Source organism: Cydia pomonella, chromosome 11 (assembly GCF_033807575.1).
Source record: "Cydia pomonella isolate Wapato2018A chromosome 11, ilCydPomo1, whole genome shotgun sequence".
Taxonomy (NCBI): domain Eukaryota; kingdom Metazoa; phylum Arthropoda; class Insecta; order Lepidoptera; family Tortricidae; genus Cydia; species Cydia pomonella.
Genome location: NC_084713.1, coordinates 21,248,986 through 21,276,907, shown reverse-complemented (window position 1 = coordinate 21,276,907; position 27,922 = coordinate 21,248,986). Strand labels below are relative to the sequence as shown.

General features: G+C 37.6%; 1 protein-coding gene across 1 annotated transcript in view; it reads right to left on the bottom strand.

The window, feature by feature from the left end:
* The window catches only part of LOC133522492 (uncharacterized), a 440,383-nt gene that overhangs the window by 81,587 nt on the left and 330,874 nt on the right, over positions 1 to 27,922 (bottom strand). The gene's annotated exons all lie outside the window — the stretch shown is intronic.

The window sequence follows — 27,922 nt, the reverse complement described above, 5'->3', positions numbered from 1 at the left end:
GACCGCTTGGCAACTAATCCCAAGAATTGGCGTAGTGCAGTTTTTACGAAAGCGATTGCCATCTGACCTACCAACCCAGAGGGTAAACTAAGCCTTATTGGGATTAGTCCGGTTTTCTCACGATGTTTTCCTTCACCGAAAAGCGACGGGCAAACTTTAAACAAACATATGCACTATACATTTATAAATATACGTACGTTATTAACAAAAAAAACACATTCTTTGGCTTGTAATTGTAGATAAGAGCAAATATTTAAGCACCAGGTAACTCCATATACTCATACAATATCGTAGATACCCTATAATAATGAGAATCATGTAAGTTTAATATACTAGTGAAGCATACGGATAAGGGCCACCCCAGCGTCTCCCGAGCGTCGGCGTCTAGTCAACTGGCTGCTGCTCGACGCAACGTTGGCGCAACTGCGCAGCGACGTCATTTTCCATAGCGCTGACTAGACGTCGACGCTCAAAAGACGCTAGTGTGAGGTGGTCCCTTAATTTTTTAATATTCTTTAAGATGAGCTATGAGACGAGACGACCTTTGGAAAAAACGTTGGTGCTAAGGCAACAACGATTCGCGAGAAGCAAGCGATTTGTGAGTTATTCGTTTATCAGTGTTTCCTCTTTAAAAACTTTCTCAAATCAGATCTGTCTGGCAAATGTGTCTGGCGGAGGCGGAAAAATCTGTCAATGAGTGGCGGAAACAAATGAATAACGCTAGAAAGGTTCGGGTGTGGGCCGAATCTTCCGACATTTTATTTCATTTTATTTCATTTAATGTCATTTAATTTCATTTATAGTAATTATATTTTATTTTATTTCATTTCATTCCATTTAATTTTAGAAGCATCACGTGATCACCGATCGCCCATCATAGAAAGCGAAGTTTCGGACGCGTCGGCCCAGACCAGGACCATTTTTGCGTGAGTCAATTAATTAGTCACAGATCTGTCTGCCGGAGATCTGCGTAGATTAAAGTCACAGATTTGGCCGCAATATGCATCACCGAGATATATCTAACGAACATATGTACAGGCCGCGTAGCCAACATGCCAGTAGCTTACGCTCCGTACGCAACTGTCATGCCCGCAATGTTCGCGAACTTTTGGTAGCAAGATCGGCTACATCAGTCACTTGCGAGCACACCAGAGACAGCAACGGAGTTGATAGCAGTCGCCGTGGCCGAATCGGCCGTGGAGTTATTATTAATATGGGGTCAACCATAAATTACATCACACGTTTAGGGGTGGGAGGGGGGTCTAGAAAATGTGACATATTGTGATAAGGGGGAGGGGGAGTGACTAAATATTTGACGTCACTTTAACTTCATCAGTAACTGAATGTTTATTTCTATTTTTTTATTCGTTGTAAAGTTAAATAACGGGTTTTTGGAATGATACTCGTTTATATTCGTTTAATTTTCTTTCCTAATCGGTTTTAAGACTTTTAAGTTATAAAATTGCTACTATTTCTTTTATAAAAAAAAATTAGATAAAATAGTAATATGTAATACCCAATTCGAAAAGCGTGACATCACACCAGGGGTGAGGGGGGTCTCTATTGTTTCCCATAAAGTTATAAGTCATAATGTATTGTTTGTCCGCATTTTCACTAGCCATAATTTGGTTTTTCTCAGAAATGCGTAACTTTTCAAGAATGCCATAAAATAAACCTAACCTATCCTAACCTATTTATAGGATAACCTAAGGAATTTCCTGAAAAGTTAACGGTTTCAGATTTATGACTAAAGATAATATGACCATCATTACATTATGACTTTCAATATTTATGGCAAACAAAGGGATCCGGGGGAGGGGTTTTGTCAAATGTCACCAATTGTGACAAGGAGGGCGGGAGGTGTAAAAAAACCTAGAAATTCGTGTGACGTAATGAATGGATGACCCCTATGGAAGTGATAGAGAGATTCAAAGATTTGCGCTGTCGTAGCGATAAAGACTGTCACCTAGGCCAGCACGTAGAAGGTTCTCGCTGCCAGTCAGACAGTTGCCTTATATAAAGCCCGCACTACACCCCGGGCGCAGCACGGACTGCATTAAACTTGCATCCGGACTGGATCCTTTGTCTACGGAACTCTGAAGTTCTTTGTAATATGAATTTATGAATATAGAGTAACTTCTAGTTCTAGTTAATTGCATTTATGATGAGGGGCCAATATAAAAGATTTTTTCTACTCGTCGACTGAATTGAAATAAGATTTCGACAAAACTATAACCGCGTATTTTTCATGTATGGGCTCCCAACTTAACTATAAGATTCATTTCGATACGCTGTGGTCAACTGAAAACAAAAAATAATCAATCACGTGCCACCGCGCTCCCAGAGAAAAGACGAAACGGGACTTCAATCTCGTACCTTAATTAGGCAACTTAGCAAGGCAACGATGCCTAAACGCGGTACTCGACTGAAAAGCTCTCTTTTTTGTTACGATTGTATAAAATACTGTTTTGTTGACTCGTAGGAAAAGTAATTGTATGCAACGTTGTATAAGTAGGTCAAAAAAGGCTCATGGCGTATTCCTTTACAATGTTCGGCTCGGGACATTGTAACTCACGCCACTCGCCTTTTTTTACCCTTTTTATACAGCGGTTGCATAAAATACTATGATCTCACTGACAAAATACGGTTTTTAAGTCCCTTCTTCATTCGAGGCCATTTTCATTCTTTCTTTATTTTGTTTCTCACAGTTGCTACAGTACAAATTGCTTCTAGTTGAGTGGATATATTTTTATTTACAAAATTACCCCGTTTTCGAAGGTACCATAATACATCTTAATAGAATAGATTAGGATAATTTTTATTCGTAAACACAAACAAGACACATTAAATTACATGATGTAACAAAAACAAAGGAAGTGCCACGAAATGGCCTCATCTCAGCATGTTGCTGGTGGCTTCCAGCGCTGATCTTCCGATGAGACCATCATACAGATAGATAATCAAAGAAATAATAAGTCGAGTTTAGATTTTGCAAATTCTCATGCCGCTATTTTGCTTCTCAAATAAGAAACCTCCATCTCAACTAAAATAACTCTATCGTTCCCCGCGCAATAATGTAAACACAATCTGAACACACGTCAAACTTGTCACACCCCATCCATAGGGAGGTAACCACTTACTTACACAACATTGTATCTCATGGCAAACATAATACCATAAACAACCTTAGCACAAAGAAAACAGAGAACAAAATGGCGAACACAATTTAAGAAGATGCAATACAGTGTAAGCATTTTTCTATGTGAGAAATGGCGGCGGTCTCAAATCAAATTGTTCTAGTTTCCACGGTGCCTGTTTTTTATCTGTCGTAATCTGATATATCATACAGGAAAGTGCACTTTGCGCCACTGTGGAAATTGTGTAAAACAGTGTCTTGGGATGGCGTATTGTAAGTTTTTTTTTTAATACTACGTCGGTGGCAAATAAGCATACGGCCCGCCTGATGGTAAGCAGTATCCGTAGCCTATGTACGCCTGCAACTCCAGAGGAGTTACATGCGCGTTGCTAACCCTAACCCCCTCCCTCCCCTCGTTAAGCTCTGGCAACATAACTCACCCGCAGGAACACAACACTATGAGTAGGGTCTAGTGTTATTTGGCTGCGGTTTTCTGTAAGGTGGAGGTACTTCCCCAGTTGGGCTCTGCTCTAGATCTGGAATGACATCCGCTGTGCTGTGCCCTACCACACAAAGCGAGATGACATTCACAATGCCCATACCTCTCTTGTGGACGTAGTTTAAGGACGTACCCGGGTCCAAAAAAAAGTTTTGTTAGTAATAGTATTTATGTCCTGGGTATGGTTCGGAAACCTGGACTCTGAAAGCGAGTACTTGGAGTAGAATTGACTGTGACTGTGTTGGCGGAAGATGTTGGGGATAACTTGGACGGCGCACCGGACTAATGTGTCAATCCTGACGGAATTAAAAATCCAGTGCCGGTTGTTAAGCATTTGTCTCCAGCGGATCCTTAGTTACTGTGGACAGCCAGATGGGAGCCGGACAACTTCGAAAAGCGCATTATGTTTGGCTAGGGGGATGGAGGAGGTAGTGGATATCCACCAACCCGCTGGGTAGACATTGCAAAGAAGGCCTGCCAGGAATCTATACAGGCGCCTATTATTAGGAAGGCGGAAAATTGTGCAGAATGAGAGCCTTGGTGCACAAAATAACGATCTTATGTGGTCGCGACCCTTAGTCATGAGGAAACGAGGAAGAGGAGTATTTATGGACACCCTTAACGATGATTGAATAAATAAGCAACTGGCTTATGGTAGTTACTTTATGTTTAAAGTTGTAATAGTTTTTAAATGTTTTTATATTTTAACCTAGAATTTAGCTTGACTATTTCGTAAATCTACCTATATGTTATACTTATACTATGCCGACGTTCACGGTCCCTATTAGTGCCAGCGAGACGCCGCCACAAATGACAGCTACTGATATGATCCCAATATTATTCTAACATCGGTCTGATGTCAGTGCACGATCCATTGACATATATCTAAGGACGGGCCTTACGGGCAATAAGAATGGGGCCAGTACAGCGGTGTCATGCACGCGAATTCGAGCCAATCGTGCAGTCTAACGGCACAACGCCACCGCGCGCGTGATGAGTTCACATGAGGGGGTTGAGGGGAGGGGGGGGGGTTGAGGGGGGGTGAGGGGGTGAGGGGTGAGGGGTGAGGGGTGAGGGGGGAGAGGGGGAGATAAATACCTAAAGTGAGCTGGAATCGGCATATCCTCCCTACTTGTACACTGTCGCTCCAGCGGTATCTGGGCCGACCCACTAGACGGCGACCAGTCGGTTGTCCCAAATAAGCTCTCTTAACACCTCGATCCTCACCCATCCTCAGTAAATGGCCGAACCAGCGAAGTCTGTGGCATTTCGTTTCGCCGATGATATTGGGTTCGGCCACTAACTCCTCGATTTCGGCATTCTTACGGATCCTCCAGGTGCCAGGAGGAGATCAATATACGCATCCAAAACGCCCTGCGATGCAGCGCAGCCCTCCATAAGGTGTTGGCGTCCAAGCTTCTCAGCAGAAATACTAAGTTACGGGTATATAAAACTATAATAAGACCAATCCTTATGTATGGCTGCGAAGCTTGGACACTAACACTGAAAGAAGAGAGTCAGCTCCTGGTAGCGGAAAGAAAGGTGTTACGGAAGATCCTGGGACCTATCAAAAGAGATGACGGCACCATTTAATACCAATATATTAAAATAAGCTCGTGCATTAACTTGAAGAAAGTCAAGGTGCCTACAATATACAATATACAATCACGCTCGTTGATCTTAGATAATTGTAAAATTTGAGGTTATGATTATTACATGTTTTGGTTCGATGTACATTGCTGCTTTTCTTAGCGCAATACTGCTTTTCGAGTGTTGCCCTACTTCACTTTGTTGTACATTGCTACTGACATATGTTGCTTGACAGGCTATACATTGTAGCATTATTTATCTAACTTATAAACCAAACACGTTCTTACAATTTCCCAGAAACAGAGAAAATCCTTTAACAACCCGCTTTCCCAGTATCAAAAACAATCAAAAGTATCGTAACCTTAATTCCACCAAATTTATATTTCAAATAAAAAGCTTTCATCTCAAAATCATTTTTCCATTAATGCACAGCACGAAGACGAACAAAGGGTCCTTTGATTATTGGGAAGCAATCATGCCGGTGATGTTTGACAAAAGAATTCATCGATTTACAGTTATAAAGGGCAGGTTTTTTTCTTAACAGCCAGTAGAGAGGTAATGACAGTAATCTAACATCTATTTTAATCTTCAAGACAGTTTGGTTTTAAGAATTGTTGATGGAGTCGCCATTGCCGGATACGGGAAGGAAGATTGATGATGATGAGTCTATCGCCGCTCGTTTAAAATGGAATTGAAAACATTGAAGGTATTGCTGAAAAAAAATTGACAAAATCATTGAGGAATTCAAGAAATATCTGAACTTAAGTAAAACACTGATTTAAATTTTTTACACATTATTAAATTATAGAATCAGAACTTAGTTGCGTATTAAGTTTTAAATTTACCTCCGACGTTTCGAGGACGGCGTTGTCCCCGTGGTCTCGGAGAAGACTGGCTAAAGTTGACATCAACATCGTCTAACCGCGCGAGTTTTTCGAACTACCCGCACTTGGTCTTCATCATCAACTTGAATGTTTTGCGCACTAGGGGTGTTACTCTGTCGACACACAACACTAACGATATTCAAATTTTCGACTGTCGCTATTCGTTTCCGCTTACATATTATAACTAAACCATAACTTACGTAATAAATACATTTTTTTTTTCAATAATCTAGAGCTGATTTTGTTGTTACAAACCGACTTGTTGGTGTAACGCAAGTCTCAAATTTTGTGTAAGTACTAACAAATCATTTTGTTCCTGTTGTGCAAACATTTATTTCAATGATAATTAAATAATTTACTATTGTAGTTAATAATACTCCATAATGACACACACTCATAAGAACGAAGAGTCAGGGACCAGATAACAATTTTACATTTAATTTAAATCAAATCAGGGCATTATAAACTCCTGAGACTTGGGAACTCTAGTTTTTATATTAAAGTTTGGAATATATTGTGATAGACGTTCAAATGTAGTACAGAAGTGCTCTTGGAGCATGGATTGGCACTGGTTTTTTGACAACGGTCTCAATATGTACCTTTCCTTGAAGTTAGACTACTCTACGTTTATCTACTTTGGAGAAACAAAGGCCAGTTTTTCCTTATAAAATACGCCTCGGCTTTGTCATTTAATTTTAGAAGTTATGAGTATTTCTGGAATCAGACGCTTTTGTGTGATCTTGTCTTCTGGGATATTTTGTTTTTTATAAAATATTTTCTAAGACTTATTCATTTAAATCTTTTAGGATTATAGTTTTGAGGATTTGAACAATATTTCGGATTAAGTTTTAGAGTCAGACCAAAATAACTCTGCATTGAGTTGGCAAGCAACATAGTAAGGCAGTGCCACCATAATATAAACATAATTCTACGAAAATATGACGTTTTTGTAGTATAGACGTTAGATTAGTAGCTGGCCCCCAACGGCTTATCCTTTGTCTATTGCTAACTAAAACGGTGCGTGCCATAACCTGCAAAAAAGATACAAGCCAGCTACAAATCAAACACTTTTGTCGCTGCAAATACTAAATTAATATTTTTTTTCTACCCGTCGACTGTAATGGTTGAATTATGATTTCGTATACCAAACTATAATTGCGTACTTTTCCTGTATGGGCTCCCACCCAACTATAAAATTAATTTCGATACGCTGTAGTCAACTGAAAATAAAATTTACCAATCACGTGCCACCGCGCTCCCATAGAAAAGACTAAACGGGCGCGGGGCGCGGTGCCCGAGTTGCGCGGTTATGTCTACATTTTTGTCTACTGAGATATTTACCAATTTTCATTAATTATTTAGGTTTTATAGTAAAAAAAGTATTGTTTTAGATGACTCGTAGAAAAAATATTGTAAACAATAGTGATATAATCAAGCTTTTCAATTGCATACCTACTTAGGCAACTCAGCAAGCTTCTTTGCCTAAACACAGTACTCGACTGAAAAAACTATATCGTTTGTGCCATTTGTACATTTTTCTTTGTTTGTGCAATAAAGTTTAAATAAAATAAATAAATAATAAGATTGTTCCTTCCTCATTCGATTTCACGGGCCTATAAATCCCGGTCTTTTCATAGGCTTGCGTGGGGATATAGATCCAACACGTAGAGGCCCCTTGGAGAGCTTTAATGTCATGTAGAACGCCTTTCTTTCCTCATTATTATTACGCTAATATAATAATCAGTGTTTTAACGGTTATATTGTCACTTGCTTAGTTTTAGTCTTGTTGTACAGTCAGCATCAAAAGTAGCGGATCAAACAAGGTTTCAAAAGTATCTACCATTCTGAAACAGCTTAACAAAATGTGGTGGTTCGATATGTAGAACAATTAAGACTGTAAAATATATACTTTTAAATGTAAATTTTAGAGATTTATCTTACAGCAAAACATATTCTCCTAGACTGCAAACAGGTAGAAGTATACAGGAACAAATACCTAGGGACTCCGTGCACACTAGGAGAGGAAATTAGCAACCTGAAAACTTTGCTAGGCTTCGTGGAGGAGCTGGGGTGGTTAGAGTAGCGCTACCTCGTTTCACGCAAAATAGGCACAATGGTTGTCGATTTGCGGAAAATGCCCAGAAGCACTAACTAACTAACTAGAGATTTATCTATATTTGGAAATGTTATCCGGAATATCAGATACTTTTGGCGCGTTGTTTCATCCGCTACTATTGATGCTGACTGTACGTCAGGTACCCACTGAAAACCAACGCCATGGTTTGCCGTGGCAATATGATGAGTGGGGATCCTGTTTAACACCTAAGTAATTTGTGTTGTGTGTGTTATTTTATAGTAATAAATGTATTTTCTTTCTTTCTTCCTTCAACGTCAGTGTAGAGTTTAAACAAATGTCTCGAGGAGAAATTGAGAGTTGAAACTCTTTTTTACTCTTTCTGTAATATGAAATATTTTATTTAAAGTTGATTGTGGTAGCTTCAAAAGAATTTCTTTTTTTTCTGACTTCTTTTTTGTATTATGTTTTCTTTTTGTGATTTTAGGGTTCCGTAGCCAAATGGCAAAAAACGGAACCCTTATAGATTCGTCATGTCCGTCTGTCTGTCCGATTCTGTCACAGCCACTTTTTTCCGAAACTATAAGAGCTGTACTGTTCAAACTTAGTAAGTGGATGTATTCTATGAACCGCATTAAGATTTTCACACAAAAATAGAAAAAAAACAATAAATTTTGGGGGTTCCCCATACTAAGAACTGAAACTCAAAAAATATTTTTTCATCAAACCCATACGTGTGGGGTATCTATGGATAGGTCTTCAAAAATGATATTGAGGTTTCTAATATCATTTTTTTCTAAAATGAATAGTTTGCGCGAGAGACACTTCCAAAGTGGTAAAATGTGTGTCCCCCCCCCCCCCCGTAACTTCTAAAATAACAGAATGAAAAATCTAAAAAAAATATATGATATACATTGCCATGTAAACTTTCACCGAAAATTGGTTTGAACGAGATCTAGTAAGTAGTTTTTTTTAATACGTCATGAAATTTAAAAAAAAAAATTTTTTTTCATCATACCCATACATGTGGGGTATCTATTATCTTACTATGGATAGGTCTTCAAAAATTATATTAAGGTTTCTAATATCATTTTTTTCTAAACTGAATAGTTTGCGCGAGAGAACCTTCCAAAGTGAAAAAAAGTGTGTCCCCCCCCCCTGTAACTTCTAAAATAACAGAATGAAAAATCTAAAAAAAATATATGATATACTATACATTCCGATGCAAACTTCCACCGAAAATTGGTTTGAACGAGATCTAGTGAGTAGTTTTTTTAATACGTCATAAAATAAAATATATTTTTTTTCGTCAAACCCATACGTGTGGGGTAAGGTCCGACCGAGATCTCGGTCTCGGTCTCGGTCTCGGCATTCTCGGCCAAAAATCGGGCCGAGATCTCGGTCTCGGTTCTCGGCCAAAATGGGCCGAGATTCTTAACGAGACCGAGACTAGGCAATAAGTTATCATTAGTGGATTTGAATTTACCGCACACGAGTGCCCGTTTCTAAGCCACCCGTTGGTGGCATCGCCCGCGTGATGTGACGTTTTTTGTGATTTTGATTGGTTTCGTACCCACATTTTAAGCCAATTACTTATCAAATACGGTGTTGAGTTGGGATCGGATAGGCTCGGTTGCCAGTAATGACTTGAGGGCCTACCGCGAACCACGTTCGACGTGTTGCCTCTCTGTCGCACTTGTAAATTTGTGCGTAAGTGTGACAGGGAGGCAACACGTCGAACGTGGTTCGCGGTAGGCCATCTGTTATTTGGTTCTTTTCGTTTTGTGGTTGTTGTTATTGCGGAAGAGTTAATAAATGAGTGTATATTGTTATTGAGATGTAACTTAAATTAAATTTGGGTGTAAGATGACACTGGGTATTTTGATACTTAATATATTTTTATTTACGGGAAAAGGTAAGGTATAGTAGGTATGTACAAAACAATACCTGTGGCGGATTACTGTTGTGGAATATTGGACATAACTATAATTTTGATTATTGTTATTGTTCCTCTTTTTGTGCACATCCGTACTAGAAAAACTGGCCAAGTGCGTGTCGGGAAACGCATAATGGAGGGTTCCGTACCTTATTCATACAATACAAAAAGTCATACAAGCAAAAGAGAGAATGTTCGTGGCACTTGCTTCGTTTTAATAAAAAGATATTCAAAATAATTTTCCTGAAAAAGTATATATTACAGCTTAATTATTTACCTTACTAAGATGCGACTTACATTACATAATAAGGTGTATTATGTAATGTAAGTCGCATCTATCGTTCCATATATCGTATAGTTTTCGAGTAAAAAAATGGTTGTGACATATGGACAGACGCTATAAGTTGCCATTTTGGCTATGGAACCATAAAAAATACCATTTAATAGCGCTACGAATTGATCATGATAACTTTTTCTGATAAATCGTCGAATTTCGACTATTGAAACATTTTGATTGCAAAAAACGGTTTTTTTTCGTCTATTTTATAAATTCTCGGTCTCGGTCTCGGTCTCGGCCGAGAATCCCATTGAATCTCGGTCTCGGTCTCGTTCTCGGCCGAGACAGAAAAAGCATTCTCGGTCGGACCTTAGCTGTGGGGTATCTATGGATAGGTCTTCAAAAATGATATTTAGGTTTCTAATATCATTTTTTTCTAAACTGAATAGTTTGCGCGAGAGACACTACCATAGTGGTAAAATGTGTGTCCAAAGTGGTAAAATGTTGAACGAGATCTAGTAAGTAGTTTTTTTTAATACGTCATAAAGGAACCCTTCATGGGCGAGTCCGACTCGCACTTGGCCGCTTTTTGTTTATGGTATGTTATTGTATTATATTTTTGTTGTTGTTAAAGTAGCACCGCCCATAATCTCTCTTCTTTGCCTAAAGGTTGACTGGTAGAGAATGCCTCATGGCATTAAGGTCGCCTTTTGTACTATATGGTTTTCTTTTGTGCAATAAAGATTGAATAAATAAATAAAGCGCTTCATACTTTTGCAATACTTAACTGCAACGCTTATTAAAATCTTTTTTTAATGCCGCTTTCATTAATTTTTGTATTTTTTCATAAGTTTTGTGTTATTCCTACTCAGAATCATGAGCTCTTTCGATCCTAATGGGATAAAAAATGGCCCAGTGTTTTTTTCCTATCGTGTTCCCATTTCCCCATATACTTTGTACGGCGGTAACAAAAAGCAAAATTTTAAAAATGTATGGATATTTTGGGACACAATTTTTCTCCTATAAGGATGAAAAGGGCTCGCGATTCTGACTAGAAATAACATAAGAGTGGCAAAAAAGGTCACATAAAAAAATTTAAAATAAAAGAATCGTTCGTCAAGAAGATGCCTTGACGAACGATTCTTACTGTCACTACACTGGAAATCTTCTTCTTCCTCGCGTTGTCCTAACATTTTACCGCGGCTCATGGGAGCCTGGGGTTCGCTTGACAACTAATCCCCAGAATTGGCGTAGACACTAGTTTTTTAGTTTTTACGAAAGCGACTGCCATCTGACCTTCCAACCCAGAGGGTAAACTAGGCCTTATTGGGATTATACCGGCTTCCTCACGATGTTTTGCTTCACCGAAAATGACGGGTAAATATCTAATAACATTTCATACATAGGTAAGTTCCGAAAAACTCATTGGTACGAACCGGGTTTGAACCCGCGACCTCCGCATTAAAAGTCACACGGTTTTACCGCTAGGCCACCAGCGCACATTACAATAGAACGTGCTTTAAAATTAGGAGATATTAGCGATTTTCAAAATTAGCCCGCGTTAGCATTTACCCCAACGCACCTTAATATTAGCCAGCATCAGTCATGTACAGCATCCATCATCTTTATTATCTGATGGATGGAAGACTTGATTGATCTAAATCATTTCGAGGTCTGCTACGAAAATACAAGGTTTATAACCATTCTGTAGGCAGATATTTAAGAGTCCCCAGCAAGCTCCACCGAATTTCACCTCATACTCGTCATACACGTCATACTCGTGAACGGGTGCTGTTTGTGGAGACCGGTCTGTTTAAGCTTACACGGGGTACAGGTTATGTTAAAGTATGTAACTTTACTTTTGAGTGACATTAACGTGAGACACTTCATTCGGTTCTTGTCTGTTTTAATTTTTTTGTCTTTTAATTATTTATATAAGAATTCAAGCCTTGGCGACCCTCTACATCTCTAAGGATAATTTAATATATTTTTTATATTTTATCTCTGACACTTAGAGACTTATACATCTCTAAAGAATTTTAGTATTTTATGGTTTTATTTTTTTATCATAGTTTTTTTTTGTGTAATTTGACATTTAGAGACAGTATACATCTCTAATAAAGTATTTATTATTTCATAGATTCGATATTTGTAATTGTTTTTTTTTTAATTTATTGTTTGTAAAAATGGACATGTAAAAGTGCCCCTGTGGCCTATTTGCTGAATAAATGTTTGATTTTTGATATTTGATATTTGACCTCCCCAAAAACGGAGTTTTGTTCTCATTTTGAAACTACGTGTTAGATTGTAATGAAACTTTGCACACACAATGACATGAGGTATACCTAGTCCTGTAATTAGTTTACATAGCTGCAGTTTATAAAACAATCGAAATAGAGTAAAAACAAGTTTTGTATGAAAAACTTAAATTCGTTGTGTTTTACAAGCTTTTATTTACTTTCACCCTTCACCTGACCGTTGTCTGTTTGTAATCAAATCTTGCAAGTTAAATTTGACCCACTTCCCGGATTCCGATGAAGCTGAAAATTTGCATACATATGTAAGTCGGGTGACAATGCAATATTATGGTACCATCGAGATGATCTGATGATGGAGACAGGAGCTGGCCATAGGAACTCTGTGATAAAACAACGTAACCTAATTGTGTTTGGGGTTTTTAGAATTGTCTCGATGAGTATTAGTTACTTGTGGAAAGAAAAGTACAGTCAGCGATAAAAGCTTGTACCAAAAATGAAATTTTTGCCAAAAACTTATTTTTAATTATGGTATCTAATCCTATTGGAAGTACAAAGTTTCAGAGCAATCTAGCTAGTCGTTATAAAATGAGAGCTTAACTACGTTCGTATGAACAACCGAGCTGGCTGCGGACCCTTAATAACGCTAAAGTTAGATGAAATATCAAATCTCCAAATATAAATCTGATATTTTTTTAGCACTATACATAATCGATATATACAAAGGATTACTATAACTAGCTGAAATATAAAACAGGCCCTTGAGGCATTGTACCAAGTGTTAGCATCCTTCCAAAACGCATTGAATCAAATTGTTTGGACCCGGGTACGTCCTTAAACTACGTCCAAAAGAGAGGTATTGGAATTGTGAATGTCATCTCGCTTTGTGTGGCAGGGCACAGCACAGCGGATGTTATTCCAGATCTAGAGCAGAGCCCAACTGGGGAAGTACCTCCACCGTACAGAAAACCGCAGCCAAATAACACTAGACCCTACTCATAGTGTTGTGTTCCTGCCGGTAAGTAAGGTTGCCAGAGCTCAACGAGGGGGAGGGGGGTTTAGGGTCGGCAACGCGCATGTAACTCCTCTGGAGTTGCAGGCGTACATAGGCTACGGAAACTGCTTACCATCAGGGCCGTATGCTTGTTTGCCACCGACGTAGTAAAAAAAAATTTGTAAAATTTAAAGTGTAGTAGCAGATTATTACCGAAAAATGGCGGTAGGGTGCGCAGACGGCCATTAGACGATCGGGGCTGAACTCAACAGACGATATGATTGTTATATTTAGAAAAATCTATGTAACGGAATAGTATAAAATACAAGCCACTGTTTTTAAAGGGATTTTGGTCTTATTTCACAAGGTTGCTGTGCAGGCGGCATTATGCTCGTTATATTGCAATACTGACACGTTGTGCGAGGAAGCCGCCAGCTCTTCGATCACCAGTTACGTCAACCAGACGCTTCGCGATATTTAGATTAAAAATAAAATTATATTTCCTGAGTAATGTAGCAGACGTGACAGTACCTAGGTACTATATTAATGTTATTAAAGTTAACAGATGCTGGTGGCCTAGCGGTAAGAGCGTGCGACTTACAATCCGGAGGTCGCGGGTTCAAACCCCGGCTCGTACCAATGAGTTTTTCCGAACTCATGTATGAAATATCATTTGATATTTACCAGTCGCTTTTCGGTGAAGGAAAACATCGTGAGGAAACCGGACTAATCCCAACAAGGCCTAGTTTACCCCCTGGGTTGGAAGGTCAGATGGCAGTCGCTTTCGTAAAAACTAGTGCCTACGCCAAATCTTGGGATTAGTTGTTAAGCGGACCCCAGGCTCCTATGAGCCGTGGCAAAATGCCGGGACAACGCGAGCAAGAAGAATTAAAGTTAACAGATGGACGAGTTACCAACTGTTATTTACCTCAGTAAATCATATGATATAATGTATTTCTAAAGGTTCGGCAACACGTTACATCCCGTGATACAAACGCACTGCTCGCCGGTCTTACCTCGAGTGACTGTTTGACTGTTACTGTCAGTGACGTCACCATGACGTAAGCGCTCGAAACGTCAATACACTACAACTATAGTCCGTTATATACCATTAGAAAACAGCTAAACAATCTTAACGTCTTATTATTGAAAGTTATCGAAAAACGCTTTTTAAAAATACGCTTGTATTACTTATGAACGCAAAAGAATGTAAATAGTCGTGTATGATTTATAATTATAAATAAATAAATAAATATTTATAGGACATTTTACACAAATTGACTAAGTCCCACAGTAAGCTCAATAAGGCTTGTGTTGAGGGTACTTAGACAACGATATATATAATATATAAATATTTATAAACACTTAAATACATAGAAAACACCCATGACTCAGGAACAAATATCCATGCTCATCACACGAACAAAATGCCCTTACCAGGATTTGAACCCGGGACCATCAGCTTCGTAGGCAGGGTCACTACCCACTAGGCCAAACCGGTCGTCAATTGTTACATATTCGCTGTGAATTATTTTTCAAAGATGTTTTTTAATAAGAAACAGGTTAGGATAGCTTACCTTCTTTTTAATGCTAAAAAAACAGACAGACAGACACACAGTCAGACAGACGGTCACACATTTATTATATTAGTATGAATATGAATATAGCTGTTCATATAACAGTCACGTTCAGAACACGTTACTTTCCATCAGGACTGAGACAGACCTAATTGCCCAGGAACTATTTAGCCAAGGATGCGCTTAAGGTAATGCTTCCATTCCGCTATAATTGCTCTCTTCTGAAAGCTGAATAGTTTCAGGTAATAGCTAGGTTTGTGTAAATCTAGTCACGTTGAAAACTAGGTGATGTTTCCTTAAATTTAATTAATTTTAGATGACTCCAGTTGAAAAAGATACTTTGTTTTACGGCCGTATTAGAATGGCCTTAAGCCAGTGGGACTATTTCGCCAGTATCAAGGTATTACGAGCTTTCTATACAACTAAAATTGTACGGTTATTAAAAGACAGTATACGGTGATTGAATTAGATCTTGTAAAGCGATAGCTGGACTTTACAAGTAGCATGTGGACTACCGGCCGTTGACTCCAAAATGGTGGTTAAACGCGTTTCAAGATTAATTATCTATTCACTGCACATTATATGATGATATCAGTCTAATGGGCCTTATTGTGTGTCAATTGTGAAGTTTTCCCTAAAACTGCCAACCACTAAACACAATTCATCAGGCAACCTACCACGTGGTGGACGATTGTTGAAAAATACCTAAAAGAAGCTCATTTGAATAACGACGTAGTGCAAGACCGTGCTAGATGGAAATTGAGGAGAAGGAAGGCCACCCCAAGTACTTAAATAATAACAGGTCTAGCAGGAAGGCCAGGAAGAAGAAGAAGGGCCTTATTGTCTGATTCAAATTATAAAATAAAATAAAGAATAGCTTATTGAGTAGTTATTTTAATAGTTTTAACATAGTAAATAATCATCTTTATTGCACAACTCTTAATAAAGGAATAAGTTTTTGGCAAACATTTCAGCTCAATCGGAAATCGGAAAGTGGGTCAAATTTACTTTCCAAGATGTATCCCACACTAACTAACAAACTAAAAAATAAAAGTGACAAATTGCTAAACCGATTTATCTAAAATACAAAGGGCGGACTTATCGCTAAAGAGCGCTATGGAGACAATACTAAATTTGCGTAGCGGTTTGGATTGCTTAGTATACCTATATTCTATAGTAAGTTTTCTTAGCATTAGAAAGAAGTTAAGGGATTTTGACGTGTCTTTTTATTGAAAAACACGGCAAATATGTGACAATTATAAATCATACACGATCATATACATCATTTTGCTTTTATAAGTAGTAGTATTTAGTTACTGATTTTTTAAAAGCGTTTTTCAATAGAAAGACATTTCAAGATTGTTTATCTTTTTTCTCATGCTCAAAAATGCACTATAGTATAAAATAAAGGTTTCCCTGTCTTTCTACGAGGTAAGTAACCGAAAATGCCACCAAAATGGACCTTAAGTGGAACCAGAAAATACGATGATGTTAAGAAATGATACGAAATATTTTCGTACATTCAAAATGTTTTTCTTATCATTACAAAATAAAGCAAAAATGTCTATAATATTTGATATGAATGCTGTCACTGCACTGGACTCATGTTTACTATATTATATTATATTTATATATAATTTGGCTACGCGTACATGAATATAAACTATAGATAATCATTCTTACTTACCGCTATGCACTACAAAGTATTCTTTCATAATCGTGTAAGCATTTGGAAAGAAATAGAATAACAGAATGAAATCACGTTCCCACGAGAATGAGCCTGTAATTTGTTTAAATTAAAAACATAATTATTCATCTTTACGAACACCGTAAATAATCCGTAAAGTGTCTGGAGGCATTCCATCTTCATTTATTATATAAAATATACTAAAAAGCTTAGGTTTTCTATGAAACCTAGTCTTACGCACCGAAAGAATCGCCCACCCAAGTACTTTTCCAATGGGGTTGGCAACTGTCAAAGGTTTGCATAGATGGCGCCATCATAGCTTGCCCCTGTCTCTAGTTTTGTTCTATGAGATTTGGCTTAAAGTACTGGAATCCAGGTCACAAAATTCCAAAAAAAAAACAAGAATTTGACACAATTCTAGGGATTGACAGGGCAAGCTATGATGGCGCCATCTGTTTAATACTTCGACCGGCCAACCCCATTAGAGATCATATCAACCAATGGTTGCGTTGTCAAAATGAGTTTCAGATTTTAAGATTTTTATTATTGTATGTATGTTAGTTTGTAAGGCGTGTATATAGTTTTTGACATTATGTCGATTATAAGTTACAGATAAATTCATCGATTTATTGATACCGACAGTTTTATAATGATTATCCTTTTTTATATTAGACAAACTGTAATCTTAAATTATATTTGACAAATTATGATTTTTATTATTAATTCTTATTAATTATAATTTTATTATTTTTCAATGTAACATTTTAATGTAAATTTAATAGAATAGATAGTAATTTAAGAATATTTATACGCCATGTAATATGGTTAATTAAAGACTGGAAACAATATTATTTAACACCAATTTATACCCTTATTTACGCAAATAAACTATTCATTAATTCATTTATCTAACTCTATTATACTAATGTTTTTTTAAAACATGACTAAGTATGATTTTTTCAAGCATTTCTTGAGGGTAAATTCAATTACCCGTTTACGTAAAAGTATCGTTATTTATGGACCTGGCCGGACCACGCGTGGCCAGCACCTGCTAGTCGTGCCATCTCGGAGACTCGCTAGGGCTCGGAAATCACTTAGTGTCTTGGGGTCCAAGATTTACAACTCTCTTCCAGCTGATATAAAAGAATCACGATCCACTGACGCTTCTTCTTCTTCCTCGCGTTGTCCCGGCATTTGCCACGGCTCATGGGAGCCTGGGGTCCGCTTGACAACTAATCCCAAGATTTGGCGTAGGCACTAGTTTTTGCGAAAGCGACTGCCATCTGACCTTCCAACCCAGAGGGTAAACTAGGCCTTGTTGGGATTAGTCCGGTTTCCTCACGATGTTTTCCTTCACCGAAAAGCGACTGGTAAATATCAAATGATATTTCGTACATAAGTTCCGAAAAACTCATTGGTACGAGCCGGGGTTTGAACCCGCGACCTCCGGATTGCAAGTCGCACGTTCTTACCGCTAGGCCACCAGCGCTTTTTTCACGATCCACTGACGCAATTTTTAAAAATAAATTGAAAAATATTTTGTTACTCATGGTTTGTTACACCATTGAAGAATTTTTTGAGAAAATTAAATCACTCAATGAACTAGGTACATCATTGACCCACTCACATAAATAACTGCCTATTGCATAATAATTGTACCTATTTGGTCATTGAACCATTATTTTAATATATATATATATATATATATATATATATATATATATATATATATATATATATATATATATATTTTTTTTTTTTTCCCTTCCTCGCGTTGTCCCGGCATTTTTGTATTTTTTCATAAGTTTTGTGTTATTCCTACTCAGAATCATGAGCTTTTTCGATCCTAATGGGATAAAAAATGGCCCAGTGTTTTTTTCCTATCGTGTTCCCATTTCCCCATATACTTTGTACGGCGGTAACAAAAAGCAAAATTCTAAAAATGTATGGATATTTTGGGACACTATTTTTCTCCTATAAGGATGAAAAGGGCTCGCGATTCTGACTAGATATAACATAAGAGTGGCAAAAAAGGTCACATAAAAAATGGAAAAAAAAGAAACGTTCGTCAAGGCATCTTGGTTAGTGTCACTACACTGGAAATCTTCTTCTTCCTCGCGTTGTCCTGACATTTTACCGCGGCTCATGGGAGCCTGGGGTCCGCTTGACAACTAATCCCAAGATTTGGCGTAGGCACTAATTTTTACGAAAGCGACTGCCATCTGCCCTTCCAACCCAGAGGGTAAACTAGGCCTTGTTGGGATTATGGGATGGGAGATAGTATAACAAATCCATTTAAAACCAAAATTTAAAAAAAAAGAAAAAAATCGTACTTCGAAAGTAAAATGCTCTAGTACAGAAACGTATCACTTTCTGCACACCTTTTAGAACAACAATGAACCTGAAGCATGAGAAATGAAAACGTTTTGCTTGTCCTAACATCTAGATGTTGCCTTCAAAACCCTCGTAACCTTTCGCTTGAGTAAATGTTAGTAATTCCACGGATGTGAACTGTCACGTCACGATCCTCACACGTCACGAACGTCACCCGTGAGCCCGTGACGCGGGACCGTCGTCACATTGTTTTAATGATACCTGGACTTGGAATGATAAATTGTTGCGTTTAATGGCCGTGTAAATGTTTTGTGTTTAACGTTCCATACCATGTGTTTTATATATTTTGATATTTACCAGTTACGCTTTGGTAAAGGGAAAATATGTAAGAAAATGAACTAATCCCAATAAGGCCTAGCTTTTCCTTTGGGTTTAGGCTGGGGGCGAAACTGATCCTTTCGGGTATTCTCGGCTCCCTTCAGCTCAGCATTGCTCCGAGAAATTATTAGAGTTAGCACAACTCGACGTCCATTTGCGTACACAACCACAGATAAGATAATGACTTGAGTTTTGGCAACCCTAAATAGCCGAAATGGATAGTGCTATACATTAGAAAGGGACAGCATGATTCGTCCCTGAATCGCTCTCAAACTTCGATTTTGTAGGAAGTTTATTTTCTGTACGGTAGGACTATTACTTATTCTGTGGTTAAGGCTATATAGGTTAGGTTAAGCGTATTCTGGGGGCCTAGCCAAGCGGACAATAGTTGATAGAAAATATATATCAAAACTTTTTAGAATGCCTAAAAAGTGCTAAAATGGACTTTCAAACTCGTCAAAACAAAACAAAAATGTAGGTGTGCAGTGCAGGAATGACATTATTTTACTTTTAAATACGAAGCGACTTTTATTTGTGAGAAAAAGATCAGATGGCAGTCACTTTCTTTAAAACTAGTGCCTGTGCCTATTCTTGGGACTAGGTTGCCAACAGACCCCGGACTCCTTCAAAAATCGGGAAAACGCTAACATAAAGAGAAGGTAAATACTATATACATGCTATTTCAGAGAAATTACGGTATCGCCATAATAATAATTTCTACGAATTTCTATAGTTTTTCGACAAGTTTTTATTAAAGCACGTCCGCTTCGAACTACTCTCAAAAGACACAGCATACGTCAAGCGACAATTCCATTAAATTGCGAGTTTAATTTCAACGAACTAAGTGCTATTGCTCCTTCCTTACCCATTTAAACAGTCTACTCCAATCTACATCTTATCTTTACTAGAATCGTCAATGTAAATTCAACCTTAAACTCCTACGTTTAAGTTGAAAATGCTCCAGCAGTTTCACGTTAGATAAGCGCATGCTATAATTACTAATGCAAGGAAACCTTCAACTAACAGACCTGCGTTTCTCCTAATTTCCATCCGCACCTCACTCGACTTTCAACTTTTTTTACTTATAAATAAGGTTGCCTTTTGAACGGTTTGTGTAATCAAGTTACGAGTTTTCTAAGATTATTGACAGTATAAAGTAAAGTCACGTTCACACGTGTCACGTACGCTGACGTAGGGAAATGATGGAGCTTAAATAATTTAGACAAGTGACGAGGAGGCTTAATGTTTAAGGAAACGTGTGAAGGGTTATTAAAGAAAATGTGAAGGTGCTAAAGTTAAGCACTAAGTACGTCAGCTTTCTTAAAAGATGTGTTAAATTTAATTTGCATGAAAAACTAGTCAGTAAAACAGCATAAAGCCTTTATATAAGTAGGTGCAAAAGACTAAACTAAACGTCAAGTTTATTGCGTCATGTTGAAAGCTAAATCCGTTTTGCGTCCAAAGTTCATACTAGACAGTTTACTCAATAAGTCGCTAGATGCCGCTGAACGAAACATGGCGATGCCTACATCGCGCTAACGAAATTTTTACGGGGTTTGTATATAAAGGGCGGGGAAATTCTATAATATTGACTCTTGAATTGCAGGCCAATTCGAACGCTCGTTTTGATGTCAAATTAAGTATTTTGTATCGTTTGCGTCAATACGTGTACGAGCGAAATGCATGCGCAAAATGATAACAAATTGAAAACATTTTCATAATATCAATATGTTAGGTCGAATTGACCACTCAGTTGATTTATTTAGATATTTTTAAAAGTACAAATATTAGTTGAAGGTGGTTCGCTTTCCATACAAAAAACGATTGCGTTTTATGAAGTCATTACACACTATTACTTACTACATAAATATGTGCGCAATATAGTTTCAAATATTCGTTTGCGCTAAATTGATAGAAAAACTTTGTGTTGGTGTTGATTTCATAAAACGCTATTGTTTTTTGTATTGAAAGCGAAACACCTTAAGCTTATACTTAAAATATTATTCAGATGTTTTCCTTGAAATTTATATTTACACGAGCAGGTAAATAGCTTCCATACTAATTTTACGCTTCAAAATTACAGCAAACATCAAACCTTCATTCCTGCTAACCATTCTGATGCCTAACACGCAACCGATATGGTCGATACGGGAATACCTTTTTCATCCCATTAGTTTTCGCTTAAAACATTGCGTTATTGATGGGGCCCTGATGTGTTGAGTAATGGGGTAAGTTGGACCGCAAGGGATACTGATTTGTGGACCTCATTTCTCATAGAGGCGGTCAATGTACGGCTAATGTAGGAGAGGAAGCGAGTTTTTTTACGGGAATTTTGTACGGGATGAAGTAATTTTGCACGGTTTGTAGCAATTTTGCACGGTTTGAAGCAATTTTGCACGGTTTGAAGCGATTTTGCACGGGCTGAAGCATTTTTGCACGGTTTGAAGCAATTTTGCACGGTTTGAAGCAATTTTGCACGGTTTAAAGCGATTTTGCACGGGATGAAGCAATTTTTCACGGTTTGAAGCAATTTTGTACGGTTTAAAGCAATTTTGCACGGGATGAAGCAATTTTTCACGGTTTGAAGCGATTTTGTACGGGATGAAGTAGAAGCGATGTTGTACGGGATGAAGTAGAAGCGATTTTGTACGGGCTGAAACGATTTTGTACTAGATGAAACTTATGCATAAGCTAAAGCGAATTAGAGCAATTATCAAACGGAGTCAAATAAAATTACCTTAAAAAAACCATGTTTATATGTGACAAAAAACATTTGGAAGATCATATGTGACAGTCCATATCCAAAGGGACCTTATGGCGATTGGCGCTTACGTCGCTTAGTGTCGCATTAGTATTCGCGCGCCGCTTAATAATAGTGTTGGGACACGTCAAAATTAGACCACTCTTTTTACTTTATTTGGTTTAATTTAAAATTTTACAGAGCAAACTACATTTTTTAAGGGCTAGTAAACAGTATAAGTTGTTTGTTAATATAGTCTTCATCATTCAACATAAATTTAGGTAAAATTCATGAAAATGGCCAACAAAGTCATGGGACATGACTTTTTCGGCCCAACTACTTTTTGTGAAAACGCCCGTAAGCGCCGACCGCTTTTTAGTGCTGGTTTTTAAATGTATTTTATTAAAATCAGTTCATCGGTTTCATTGTCTTGGGAGTTTTTTAATTTTTAATTTCTACTTATGAGTTGAATATTATTTTTGTCAACTATCAAATAACTAAAAGTTGAGACTTTGATATTGCTTGCTTTATCATTTTTTCATTTGATGCTCACTCGGCACGATGACGCTGACATGTTCGCCAATCGTTTAGCACACTTGTGCAAAATTGCTAGAATATTTTCAAATTTTCAAAAATTTGATTGACTGACATTGTAAAGGGTAAGTAATCTGTTTTGACATTTAATTTATTTTATTTATATTGTTTGACCATATTCCTGATTTTATTTTCTTGTTTTCTTAGTGTTTTTTTTTTTTATACTACGTCGGTGGCAAACAAGCATACGGCCTGTCTGATGGTAAGCAGTATCCGTAGCCTATGTACGCCTGCAACTCCAGAGGAGTTACATGCGCGTTGCCGACCCTAACCCCCTCCCACCCTCGTTGAGCTCTGGCAACCTTACTCACCGGCAGGAACACAACACTATGAGTAGGGTCAAGTAAAAAGACAAAGAAAAAAAAAAGAAAAAAAGAAAGAAAAAAAAAGAAAAAAAAGAAAAAGAAAAAAAAAGAAAAAGAAAGAAAAGAGAAAGAGAAAGTAGTAGAGTGTAAGTAAAATGACAATTTGAATTAGTTTTGACATTTTTATGCGCATGATTTTTATATTTTTGTATGTCTTTGATTCAGCATGTATATTTATTATTCTTGATAATTTATGTTTTCCTAGCATGTAAGTGAATTGGTCTGACACTTGGTGTTGCAGGCGTCCATAGGCTACGGTGACTGCTTACCATCAGGCGGGCCGTATGCTTGTTTGCCACCGTCGTGGTATAAAAAAAAAAACATTGTAAACTTGCATTGTATTCAATAAATAAAATAAAATTGCTATTTCCCGCAGCAATGCCGACAGCAGCATTTCCACACTCTTGGACCAAAATGAGTGGGGTAAATGATTCGAATCCTGTTTTAGTTTAACTTATACGATTACGCTTCCACAATGGCAGTTATATAACGTTATATAACATATTATATACCCACTGCACGTTATATAACTGCCGGTTTAGCACAATTAGGGTTCAATTTAGCGCGCAGTGAAACATATGGCCGCTGCATATACAGAAATGGAAAGATACCTTGAAAGATGACTCACGATCACGTTAGAACGGCCTGGGTCCAGGCCGAGGCATCCGACTTCGTTTTCTACAGAAAGCATCACGTGATCACCGGCCACCCGTCATAGAAAACGAAGTTTCTCGTCTATAACCGCGAAAATCGAAGTTCGTCAATTTGCGGACATTTTTCTCTGTAACTCTAATTACGTCTTAGTGTGAAGAAAAGAGAAATTTCCCGCGATTTGCATATTTCGGTTTTCGCGACCCCTGTTGCCTCGCGACTTTTCGATAACTTCTCACATCACTAGCTTATCGACATTCAATTTCGACTATTGCCCATCACTTTTCCGTTGTGTATGTATTTAGAAACTTGACCCCGCCCCTAAAATTAGTGCGATAAGGACAACTGCAGCTTCGGCGAAAAATCGTGCGTAAAAATCCCAAAAATCGAGGTTTCGTACTCGACTGTTTCCTCCTCCAAAACTTAACCAATCGTAACGAAATTTGGAAATCTAAATGATAATGAAATTATCTGTGTCGGACTGTTTAGTTTTTTTTGGCTAATTGATACCAGTTTTGAATACCACGCTTCTCTTTGCGGAATAGTCAATTGGCCGTTTTTGACCAGTTTTGAAGGGCCCCAACGCCTTAAAAAACAAAAATAACAAAAAAATCAAAACAGTCCGACACAGATATTGACAATATTAATGTGCTCTAGTTTCAAAAACCACGGAGGAAGCAGTCGAGTACGTTTGTATGGAGAAATGACCACTCCTGTTGCCTCTTAATACGCCAAAATCGCTTTCACTTATGACTCGGGTCTTCGTTCATAAATATTGTTCCTCACGATATTGCCTAAGTTTATCGCAATTTACGAGAAGGAGCCCAATTCCGTTTTGTTTCAATTAATTTCCATTCATTTCCACGTGAAAATTGCTTTTGGGATCAAAAACCATCGCTTTTTTGTAGGAAAATTGTGAATTTCATTTTTAATTTATTGAAATTACTTATTAAAAAGCGCTGGTGGCCTAGCAGTATGAGCGTGCGACTTGCAATCCGGAGGTCGCGGGTTCAAACCCGGCTCGTACCAATGAGTTTTTCGGAACTTATGTACGAAATATTATTTGATATTTACCAGTCGCTTTTCGGTGAAGGAAAACATCGTGAGGAAACCGGACTAATCCCAACAAGGCCTAGTTTACCCTCTGGGTTGGAAGGTCTGATGGCAGTCGCTTTCGTAAAAACTAGTGCCTACGCCAAATCTTGGGATTAGTTGTCAAGCGGACCCCAGGCTCCCTTGAGCCGTGGCAAAATGCCGGGACAACGCGAGGAAGAAAAAAAAAAAAAAAAACTTTTAGAAAATAAGGCGATTGGGAAAATTTCAATAATTGTGACGTTATCAATGAAAAGGGACCTTATTGTCGATGGCATTTCCGCCGTTATAAACGACGCTCCGATACAAATACAACGCTGCGCGACGCAGTGCGACGTAAGCGCCATCGACAATAAGGTCCCTTTTCATAGATAATGCCACAATTTTAATTTAATGTAGGTAGATATTTTGTTAAAAGAGCATTTCCAGTTCTATCCAGCTAACCAACTTACCTAAACTACCAGGACAAAGCCGCGGGAAAATGCTAATCCTAAATAAGTGTACATATGTGGGGTATAATTATTTTGCATCGCATTTTCATGGAAACTTACGAACATGTCTTGCTATTTCAGTCAGTCTAAAAAAAAATTAATAAGACATACACAGAGCGTAGTGATACATATATTCAGTAAATATTGTATATACTTATACTATACGAGAACAGTAATCATTAAAATGCTAAATATAAACAAAGTACCGAATAAGAGTTGTAGGCCGCCCGTACTGTAAGCGGACTCGCCCACCGAGGGTTCCGTACTTTTTAGTATTTGTTGTTATAGCGGCAACAGAAATACATCATCTGTGAAAATTTCAACTGTCTAGCTATCACGGTTCATGAGATACAGCCTGGTGACAGCCGGACAGACGGACGGACAGCGGAGTCTTAGTAATAGGGTCCCGTTTTACCCTTCGGATACGGAACCCTAAAACAGACGAATTAAAAAAAAGTCAGTCTCGGTACAAAAAGTACTGAGGTTGACTGAACTGAATACGAACATTTCCGAGAAAATACGATGGAAAACGATTATGGACTATCGGCCCGACTCGAAGAATGCTTAAGACACGTAAGAACTTATCTAAACCAGAACGTATCGTTATCGTATTTCATTCTTCGAATCGGGCCGTACATCTGTAACTTTAGTTTCAAGTTTCAAGTTTCTTTATTTGGCCAAGTAACAACAGAACGTTACATCTAGCATGTCAAAATACAGGTCATTGCTAAAACTAATCATGCAATGTCTTATTAGGTATATAGGTAGACAAAATTATATAAATCAAAATATATTAAATGGTAAATGATCAAATACATCAATATAATACAGTATAAAAGCACCTACGCTTAGAATTATTTTACATAATAAAATCATAATTTTTCATTTTTATTTGTTATCATGTTTTATCTGTGGTAACTAACTGAACATAGTAAAACCGCATTTAGTATCAAAACAATACCAGTTATATCAACGGAAAGCAGCGTACTGTAGTGTTGTGAATTTGAGTCTCCAGGCTCTAAATAAAAGGCTCAAGTTGCAACCGTCGATTCAAGCCTCAAATCTTAAATCCTCAGGCTCTATAAGCCTCACATGAAAGTGCTCATCTCACTGCTTATTACCGTTTCTAGGCTCAAGTTTTTAGGTTCAAGTCTATAACCTTTAAGAGGAATTCCTAGTTGCGATTTTTCTTTACAAACGCTCTCGACTGTTTCCTCCCTGGATTTTTAACGTAGAGCAATGATTTTTTCAAATAAGATCAATATCATCAATATCTATGTCGCTATGTTTTGCTTTTGGATTATTGTATTTTAAAGAAACTTACAGCGCCTCGAAAATCGCAAAAACGGCTCAATTGAATTGGCTGCAAAAAAGGCGCAGTACTTATACAAATATTACAACACATATCCAAAAAATCAAAACATAGCGGCAAAGACTATTTCTTCCTCTTGCAGTTTTTAAAATTTCATGATGATTAGTTGCGTTTTGGAGGAGGAAACAGTCGAGAGCAAAACCTCGATTTTTGAGTTTTTTGTGTGAGAATTTTAGTCCGAGCTGCAGTTGTCCTTATCGCACGCACGCACTCTCGCCCATCGCAGCGCGACACAAACAGTTTAAAAAATTCGAGATTTGAAAAATTGCTAGGCTAGGAATTGCTCTTAAAGCCTTAAGCTATTGACTATTATGACGAGTTTTGATAAACAGTGCGTAGCTGGCATCTTATTTTCCATAATATAATTTTCAAAATCCACAAACAAAATTAATTAATAATAATATTTACTAAGTATGGAACCTACCTATAAATTGTATATACAGATGTCAATAACAATGAGAAAATCAACGATGATAAATCATCATCAATTTATGGATTGAAATGTGGTACACGTTCTATAATAAAAAAACCGGCCAAGTGCGAGTCAGAGTCGCGCACCGATGCTTCCGTACAAAAAGTTACGGCTTTCGCAATTTTTCCTTTATCTGGGCTAGGGTAAAGGCACCTATTACCGTGGTAGTTAAGGAACTTTTCAAAAGAGATCCTAAAATTAAGGGTATCAATGCTGTCTAACAGCCAGGAATATTTTTTTTTCATCAGAGCATTTAATGAACTTTCCGTTTCACACGTTTTTGGATTCATTTTGGTTTATTATATGTATTAAAATATTTTTTGAAGCCAAAATGACCAAATCTTCTATTACCGTGGCAAGGGACAGGCTGTGATTCTATTATCGCGAATTGAGCTTTCATTACCGAGGGTACAATTGGCATGATTTTTCTGCACTCGTTAATAGAAACCAAACTCAAAATTCGAAACCTAATACCGAGGGTTAAAACAATAATAACGACGTGGGTTCTGTATATTATTTTTGTA